The sequence below is a fragment of the Dipodomys merriami genome, unplaced genomic scaffold, assembly GCF_024711535.1.
Source record: "Dipodomys merriami isolate MVZ:Mamm:240054 unplaced genomic scaffold, mDipMer1.0.p SCAF_1629, whole genome shotgun sequence".
Classification (NCBI taxonomy): Eukaryota; Metazoa; Chordata; class Mammalia; order Rodentia; family Heteromyidae; genus Dipodomys; species Dipodomys merriami.
This window is the reverse complement of record NW_027202970.1, coordinates 104,001-114,400: the sequence shown is the minus strand read 5'-3', so window position 1 is coordinate 114,400 and position 10,400 is coordinate 104,001.

Here is a 10,400-nt window from a genome sequence, read left to right as displayed (position 1 = left end):
ATCTCTTACAGAAAAAACTTCAATGACTTAATGTACATAAGAAAAAAAGTGGGGAATGAGATAAGGAGGTCAGATCTGACTGGTGCCATATTGGCCACATGGTGGATGATAGGGTCTCGTATCTTGTCTTCATGCCGGGGGAAGGAAAATGCCTCCATCATCATCTGACTCCCAGGTGATGGATATTCCAAGATCCCTGGAGGCAGGGGTGAGCACTTGGCTGATAGAAATTACCAGTCCCAGGCACTGGACTGGCAGATTTAGTAACCTGTGGACCTGTCCCCTGCTGAGACCCTATTTAGGCCCAGCCCAGCCACCATTATGTCATGCCACATGTGTCACTGTGGTCATGTCTTGTCTTCTGACTCATCTCCAGTCATCATGGCATCACAATTCAACTCTCCATTGGAGTTGAATTGGTTTGTTGGTATTTTTGTTCTTTCTTTCCTCTCTAGACTGTTTCCTAACCGTGTTTTGTGTGTTTGGGGGCTTCAGGCCTTTGTAAAAATGGGTGGCCAGCAGCCTGCTAACTGTGTAATAAAGACTCCAATATTCCATCTACCTAAATGTGGCTTCTAGGATGCTTTACATCCGGCGTAGTTACCTATTTTCTAACAAAGATAAAGTGAAATATTTTGAGTGTCCACAATTATTTTGGGAAATTTTCCTAGAATTAATAGACTAAGTGCTGGTGTTTTAGTCATAAAATAGAATGAGGTAATTTGATATGGTAGGAATGGGGCGTAGACTAACACTTACCATGTATGCAATGTTATACTAGTAATTCCAACTCTGAAGACTTCAATATCATCATCTGATAATTAAAAATAAAAGTAGTTCTAATTTATTTAATTATTTTGAGGATTAAATTAGATAACCTAAAGTACTTGGAAAAACAATCAACATTTGCTACTTTCTACCTGTTATTTTATCATGTGATGAATTCTAACATTTTTCATGTGATATTTATATTGTGTCTATTTAGGATATACAATGTGATGTATTGATATTCATTGCTTTGTTCACTTTCCTGTCATTATGAGGAAAAAACCTGCAAAGAAAATTTCTGAAGAGGAAACTATTATATTTTCTCATGGTTTAAGAGAATGCAGTTTAAGATCAGATGTCTCCATTGTTTTTAATTGTATTTAATTAAATAGTGGTACGAAGGAATTTCCATTCAACAAATCAGTTTATAAGTACAAGAGATGTTTACATTACATTCCCACATCCTTCCAAAGCTCACCCCATTTTCATTTTTTCTAGATTCATACTATCCGCATTGAATATTATGCCTTCACCCTCTTCCTCTATAACTCTCTTTATTCCTTCCCTTTGACTTCCCTTCACAACTTCCAAGTGATAGTTTCCTGGTATTCATTTTTTTAGATTAAAAGTTCAATTTTATAAGAAATTACACTTCTTAAATACTCCTCTGAAAAGAGAATGCTTTGGTTAATTCTGTTGTGAAAAGTTGTGTAATACTTTTGCCTAAAGGTCTAGCTTCCAAATAAGCGACAGAACATGGTTCCTTTGTGTGTCTGGTTCTGGTTTACTTTACTTAACATATTTTTAGATCTATCCATTTCTTTGCAAATGATGTAACAGTCTTCATATTGGATGGGTGCCATCCAATTGTGGATATGTGCCACACTTCTCTAACCATGCCTCTGCCAAAGGATATCTTGTCTGTTTCCATAACTTTGCTAAGGGGAATAATGCAACAGTGAACATGATTGTGAAAGTGATTGTACTGTAAATTTTTGTGAAAATAATGTAGAGAGGGGTTACAATTACATGGACAAGATAATGAGTACTTTTCTTATCAAGCATTGTTGCCTTCTCCTTTGTTTATCCTTCCCATCACTTCCCAGCCACCCCCTGCCCCGCAACCCCAACCGATTCTCCCCAACCACCCACCAAAGTTGTAAAGTTCATTTTCTACATGACAACTTGTTCTTCTCATTGTTGCAACGGGTCCACCAGTATTCTTATTTAAACGACTTGTTTTTCCACTTCCTCTCCACAAATTATCCAACATCAAATACAGTGAAAGCAGGGGTTATACTGTGGGGGAGGGACATAGAAAGCAACAAAGAAATAATCTTATAAATACTTTAGATACAAATGCATGAAAGAAAAAAACATTTAAATACGTATCTTAGGGTTCATTTTCCTAACATTACATTATCTGATCTTTTCTTCTTGACTCATATATATACTAGCTATTGCAAATAAGGGAAACCATGGGACCTATGTTTCTTTGGGCTTGGCTTACTTCACTTAATATAATTTTTTCCTAGCCTTTCCATTTCCTCACAAATGGGGAAATTTCATTCTTTCTGATGGAGGCATAGAATTCCATTGATTATATATACCATATTTTCTTGATCCATTCATCTACTGAGGATCATCTGGGTTGGTTCCATATCTTAGCTGTGGTAAATAATGCTGCAATAAACATAGTTGTGCTGTTGGCTTTAGTGTGGTCTTGTTCGTAAACATTTGGGTAAATGCCCAAAAGTGGGATTGCTGTGTCAGGGGAGCTCTATGTGGAGTCTTTTGAGGAACCTCCATACTGCTTTCCAAAGTGGTTGAACAAGTTTACATTCCCAACAACAATGCAGTAAGGTCCCTTCTGTCCACATCCCCTCTAGCATCTGTTGTTATTAGAGTTCTTGATTTTTGCCATTCTAACTGGAGTGAGGTGGTACCTCAATGTTGTTTTGATTTGCATTTCTTTTATGGCTAGGGAGGTTGAGCATTTCTTCCTGTGTCTATTGGCCATCCTTCTTTCTTCTTCAGAGAAGTTTCTCTTTAAGTCATTTGCCCAGTTATTTATTGGGCAGTTGTTTCTTTGAGGATTTGTTGTTGGGGGATGTAATTTTTTGAGTTGCAAGCATATTTTAGATATGAAACCCTTTTCCGTTGTATGGCTAGTGAAGATCTTCTCCCAATCTGTGGGCTTTCTATTGATCTTGCTAGCTATGTCCTTTGCCATGCAGAAGCTCTGCAACTTCCTGAAATCCCATTTGTCCAACCTTTCTTAGTTTGTTGTGTTTCCGGGTCTCTATCAAGAAAACTTGGCCTGTGCAAAGGAGACCTAGGGTTTCTCCTATTCCATCCTGTAATGTTTTCAGAGTGTCTGCTTTTACTCCGAGAGCTCACACCAATACTCCTCCAACATTTCAGTGGAATTGAAAGAGAAAGTTCACTACCGAACACATTCTATGAAGCCATCATCACCCTCATCCCAAAACAAGGCAGAGACTCATCAAAAAAGAGAACCATAGACCCGTTTCTTTGATGAACATTGATGAAAATTTCTCAACAAAATTTTGGCCAATCGACTTCAGCAATTCATCCAAAAAATCATACACCATGATCAAACAGGATTCATTTCAGGGATGCAAAGCTGGTTCAATATACACAAATCAATTAATATTATTCATCACATCAACAGGAGCAAGGATAAGAACCACATGGTTATCTCAAGAGATGCAGAAAAAGCGTTCGACAAGATACAACACCCCTTTATTATGAAGGTTTTGGAAAAATTAGGAATACATGGAACATTCCTCAATACAATAAAGGCTGTATATGACAAACCTACAACCACCATTATACTTAATGGTGAAAAACTAAAGCCATTTCCTTCTAACTCAGCAACAAGACAAGGATGTCCCCTCTCTCTGCTTCTCTTCAATTTAATGTTAGAATGCATAGCTACAGCAATAAGACAAGATGCAGACATAAAGGGGATCCAAATAGGGAAAGAAGAAATAAAACTCGCCCTCTTTGCAGATGACATGATCTTGTATCTAAAGAATCCCATAGACTCCACTCCCATATTACTCAAGCTGATTCAAAAGTTTGGCAAAGTAGCAGGGTATAAAATTAACGCCCCCAAATCAATGGCTTTTCTATATGCCAACAATGAGTAAAGGGGGGCTGAATTAAGAAAGCAACTCCAATTGTAATAGCCCCACAAAAAATCATATACCTAGGAATTAACTTAACCAAAGAAGTGAAGGACCTCTATGATGAAAACTTTAAAAACTTGAAAAAGGAAATCGAACAGAAGTTAGAAAATGGAAAAAACTCCCGTGCTCCTGGATTGGAAAGATTAACATTGTGAAAATGGCAATACTTCCCAAGGCTATCTACAAATTCAATGTGATACCTATCAAAATTCCAACCTTATTCTTCAAGGAAATAGAAGAAACAATCCAAAAATTCATATGGAACAATAAAAGACCCCGAATAGCAAAAACGCTCCTCAATGGAAAGATCACTGCTGGAGGAATATCAATACCAAATTTCAAACTCTATTATAAAGCCATAGTAATCAAAACAGCTTGGTACTGGCACAGGAACAGACCTCAGGACCAATGGAATAGCATTGAAAACCCAGAAATGAACCTACAGACCTATAGCCATCTAATCTTTGATAAGGGAGCTAAAAAAATAGAATGGAAGAAAGACAGCCTCTTCAGTAAATGGTGCTGGCAAAATTGGTTAACTACTTGTAGAATACTAAAGTTAGATCCTTATATATCATCCTGCACCAGAATCAACTCCAAAGGGATCTAACTTTTTGGAAGAATTCATGACTATCTTTCTGGGAGCAATCCTCTAGCCAATTTTCCAGAAAAGCACATCACTCCCTCCATCTCCATCACAACTTTTTGCAACTCCTCAAAAACACAACTACCACCTACAGGTCTCAATAAGCAAAAAACACTGTGCCCATATTCTTTCAATACATTTTGTCATAAGTTTACACAAAATGTAGTGATAACCTTCTATGTACTTTCTTAATGTGGGAATGAGGGACGTGTCAATAGAGTAAAAGTAAGAAAAATGCAATTTAATTAGCTATTGGAATATTTACAATCCTTTTCAGATCTAACTCATAACCTCACTTACTATTATTTTAATCTTTATGTCATTACTTCATCTATCCCCTAAATTATAACAGGTGATTAAAATACAAAGGCAAAAAAGTGTGGTTTGATTTTGACACTCATATCTGAGGATGCACAGTATGGATAAATAAATGGATTAGAATTAATAGCCAATATCAATTTTGTTAAAGTAAAGATGGTTTTTCCCAAACTGATTCTCACAATTCATATTCCAGTCAAAAACAAGTAACATGTGACAATTCCCTTTGTTTTCGTCCAGTCGTGGGCCTGAACTCTGGGCCTGGACTCTGTCCCTCAGCTCTTCAGCTCAAGGATAGCACTGAACCACTTGAGCCACAGCACCACTTATGGCTTTTTTCTTTTTGCCTAGGTGGTGCTGAGGAATCGAACCCAGGGCTTCAAGCATGAAAGGCAAGCCCTCTAACACTGAGCCACCGTCCCAGCCCCTCCTGATTATGGTTTGTTTCCATTTTATTTTATAATCAAGGATGATTTCATAAATTTATTGTAGATACACAAATATGTTTAAATATTTCTATTTGTATGCATTGATATATACATACACACATATATTGTGAAGTTTATAATGATAATTTATACATTCTGTAACTGTACAATTTACTAAATTATTAAAAATATCGACGGATCATGCCTGAAATCCTGGTTACTCGTGAGGCTGAGACCTGATAATCATGGTTTGAAGCCATCCTTGGCAGGAAAGTCCATGAGCCTCTTATCTCCAAACAACTACCAGAAAATCAAAATTGGAACTGCGGCTCAAATTTGTTGAGTGGTAGCCTTGACAGAAAAAGCTCAGGGACATCACCCAGGCTCTTAGTTCAAGAACTACAATCTGCCAAAGAATATCTATTTAATTTACACCTGTGTAAGTAGAGTATTTCCATCACCCAAATGCACATCCATGTTCATTTGCAAGGTAACTCTGTTATGTCTGGAGTACCACATAACATTATCACCTAAGTAGAAAGCATTGCAAGGTGGGTTCACTCTATCTCATTGATTTTTCTCCAGTTAAAAACTCAAATCTTACAATTATTCCAATTATTTAAAATCATAGCTTTTTTCTTTAATACCCATAATATTAGAGTTTGAATTGAGTGACTTGTGTCTCCTAAATGGGTGTTCTTACCACTTTGTCATGCCACCAGCCCTAAATTATCCTGATTAATTTTCAGATAGAATCTGGCTTCCTACTTGTGTGTGATCTTGAGCTCAGTCCACTTTATGTTATTCTTCCTGGAATTTAGGATAACAGGTCTTGGCATTGTGTACAGATCTTTCTGTCCAGTCGGGGCTTTAACCACTATCCTCACAACAGTACACTCCCACATAGTCAGGAGTTTCATAAGCTTATCATAGCTGATTTTTCAAAAAATTTTGCATTTCCTGCAGGTTCTTGAGTATTGAATTAATTTGTGTTTTCTTGGTTTGTTTTGTTTCATTTGAATGTATGTGTTGAGTTGTTCCTCATTTTTCCTTTTGTTTCTTTCACTCAAGTTCTTACCTAAAGTGCTGAGAAACCAATTCTTCTTCTCAATATAGTCAAGGTGAACATTATTTACTCCAAGGCAATTTCAGTAATATTTAAACACCTTCATATCTATGAATGGTATATGAATGCTTAGTGCTGAGAAGAGTCTTTTTATTTTCACAGCAGTCTTTGACATACACAGACAGATCATAAATTATATAAAGATAATAAAACTACAGATGCTTGTCAGGAGGAGAAAAACCTATTATTAATTGTTTGACAGAGGCTTCCCCTCTAGTGAAAGAAATATGCTGCTTGATGCAGGATTTCACACAGTCATATTGCTAGGAAGAACCTTAAACAAGCATCTAACACTGAAGAGTTTAGGGAGATGAATTGACCTCCTGAATAATTGACTTTTGGGTGAAATGAAAGCAGGTTTCCAAAAAGAGAGCAGACTTTAGAGAAACATGATGAGTTGTATGTAAATAGGTGCTTAGCTGATTTTGTTAATTGGTGAACTAATACAGGGAAATAAAGTACAGCAAGGAGAAAAAATAAAGAACTCTGTATTGAAATACTCATTTGTGTGTGTGTGTGTGTGAGAGAGAGAGTGTGTGTGTGTGTGCACACTCGTGCCTGTACAAACACGCACATGTGCTCATGGATGCATTCATCATTCCCGAGGCTTGATAGTGCCTGGGCACTATCCCTAAGCTTCTGTGCCCAAGGATAGTGGTCTACCACTTGAGCTACTGCTACACTTCTGGATTTATGGAGATAATTGCATGTATTTTCATGATTGGACTGGCTTTGAACAGTGGTCTTCAGATCTCAGCCTCCTGAGTAGCTAGCTAAGCTGATTCAGCCTCTGAGTAGCTAGTTAAAATTCTGCCTGTCTTCTATGCTTCACTGCTCTTTTATTCTTTTTCTGAGGTAATCACAAGCCTAAGTCATATATATGTCTAATTTCTTTAAAAATACTGTCACTGCTTGGCACCAGGGGCTCCTATCTGTACTCTTAACTACTTAGGAGATTTGAGAACAGAACCCAGGCCAAATTTTAATGGACTTCCTTCTCAATCTATAGCTGGGTGCATTGGATCATTTCCACCATCCTGCACTATCTAGAGACTAAGATTGGAAGGACTGCGGATCTAGGCCAGCCAAGGTAGGAAACTAGACAAGTTGTTGTGCAACTCTGATGCCATTGATGATGGGAACGCTAAAAGGACAGATCAAGTGCATGTTCTTGTGGAAAGAGAACCCCTATCCTAAAATTAACCACTGATATGATGACAGCCTAGCAAGAACAATACCCCAAATTGAAATCCCCACAATTTCCCACAACCAGAATAAGTATACACATTAACATCCAAAAACATAGTACAATATGTTGTTTGCTTCAATATTATCTTTATCTGATTATCATATGATGTGACAGAATAGTTTCTTCATTAAATTTACAATATATTTAAAAAGACCTAGAAAATTCTTTCTTGCTTATGTTCAAACGAATGGCAAATTGCCTCATTTTTACATATTTGACTACCACTAAAAATTCATCCAATGATTATTATAGTAATATATTCTGGTTTATTACTTTACTATGTAACAGTTTTTAAACTTTTTGCTTCTATGAAGTTTAAGTATTTAAATGTATCATTGAAATATATTCCTTGGGTACTTGGGGCAGATTTTTATAAAGATTTTAAAAAATGGCTTCTAAGAACGCTTAATTGGTATACTATTTGATTTATTTTAATTTCAATTTAATTTTATTGTAATGGTAATGTACAGAAGGGTTACAGTTACTTAAGTAAGTTAATGAGTATATTTCTTATGGAAGGAACATTGTAATCCGCGACATCGATTTTTTTTTTGTATACTCAAAAACAGCTTTTGCTGTTGCTATTGATCAGTGGGTCCTTTTGCTTTCTTTGTTCATGCATTTTTATTATAAAATTGATATACAGAGGGTTTACAGTTACTTCAGTTAACTACAGAGTAAACTTCATTTTGTATTTGAAATTTCAAAATTTGAACCTAATTACTTATTTTCTTTTCTATCGTTAAGGAAATTTTTTTTGAGAGTTGTAGGAGTAGTTAATTTAATTTTGCATGATTTCTACACATGTAATTTATTCAGATACATATATTTTGCTTTAAAAATATTTAATATGTGAATATTTAAAATTATTTTCTTAATTTTTATACGGTTGGTGAATTTAAATAAATTTATTTTCTTAAAGTTCTAAACATATTTTTCCAGGTAACAAATAACTACTGTTTTTTCAAGAAGCACACTTTATTAAGAAAGGATTCATTACCTGGTCACTTTATTGTAAATATTTGAACTTGAATATAAAAAAAAGTTTGAACTGGGCATGGCGATTTGTGGCTTCCATTTTCTAGCTATGGTAGAAAATGCAAATAGGGTTTGTAATTTGGGAGAGCCTGAGAAACTATGAGACCTTTTAAAAATATCCAGGGTGAAATGATTAGAGATATAGAGCATCTAGTTATCATATTCTAAATCTTGAGTTTAAACAACAGTAACATCAATATTTTGTCAAAATATAAGGATACATGTTTCAAAATGTTTATTTAAAACTTGTTTGCAAAGGTTCTCCTGTCTTCTATTTCTTAATTTTCAATTTACTTAATTTATAGAAATCGAAGTATATGGTGACTATTTTATTTCTATGAAACTTTTAAATAGTACGAGACATATTATTATATATATTAACCTATTTTTACTATTTGTGATAATTTCCTCTGTTTAATATGATATAATATCAAGATTCCAAATGTGTGTATGTGGGGGGGTGTATCTGTGTGTGTTTATGTGGTTTGTGTGTGTATGTGCTTTGTGAGTACTTTGTAATGCTTGGGAGATCACACCATTGTTTCACTTATGCTAGGCCAAGGTTTTACCACTGAACTGTACTGTCCAGCTATAATTTAAGTAGTGTTTTAAATTATAACTTTTAAAATTTCATTCCTAGTATGTTTTTTTAAATTATATATGATAAAATGTGATCCATATTCTATCCACGTCAGCAATTTTCATTATTATTTTATTGTTATTTAGAATATTTCCACTGCCTTTCTACTTCCAAACTCTTGTGTTTGTTATTGATAAAGGTTTTACATTCCTTTTTTTCTCTCTTCATTCTTTTTGCCTTTATAGTTTACCTATTCTTTCCCTTATTTCTTTGGAAATTAATTATCATATTCCTATTACAATTTCTTTACAATGCTTTATTTTTTCCCACCTTCTCTGACTCAGTCCACACTGTTAGGTGGATTAAAAAGAATCTTGATTCAGGACACTTTGATTATTTTCTTCCTTTTCTTCTCTTAAGTCTTTATGTTTGTTGAAACACAATAAAAATGACATACTGCTCCTATGTGGTCCATCATTCTATCCCCTCCAACTCTCGTCTGTAGTACAGCTCAAGTCGTTATTATTAAGCTTTATTATGCTACAACGTTATCTAAATCTTAACTCATTCCTAAATTAATTTTAGTTGCTTCAAACATTCTCTAAAGACATTTTTCTATATAATATATCTGGGCCTTGTGTTTTCACAAGGTGCAGAATATGGGTGACTATCAAACATCTAGATATCTCTGTATAATATTGGTCCTCCTGCTCAATAAACTTATGTATAAATTCAAAGAATACAGGTCAGTCAGAACAATCTTGTAAAAATTTTGAAAAAACACACTATCGAGGATGTATGCTAGACCAATTCCTGTAACTTAATTTTATATCTATTTTAATGTCTGTTCTAAAATTTACAGCATTTCTATTTGAAGAAATGTTAAGTTTGTGTAAATTAGGCTTGGAAAACCTATGATTGTACCATTCACTTCCAAAGCACTAAAATGTATAGAATAAAAGGAGATAATATATTGCATGTGAATTTTATGTCAGAAAAAAACTATCGTTTAATATACTTCACACAAATTGC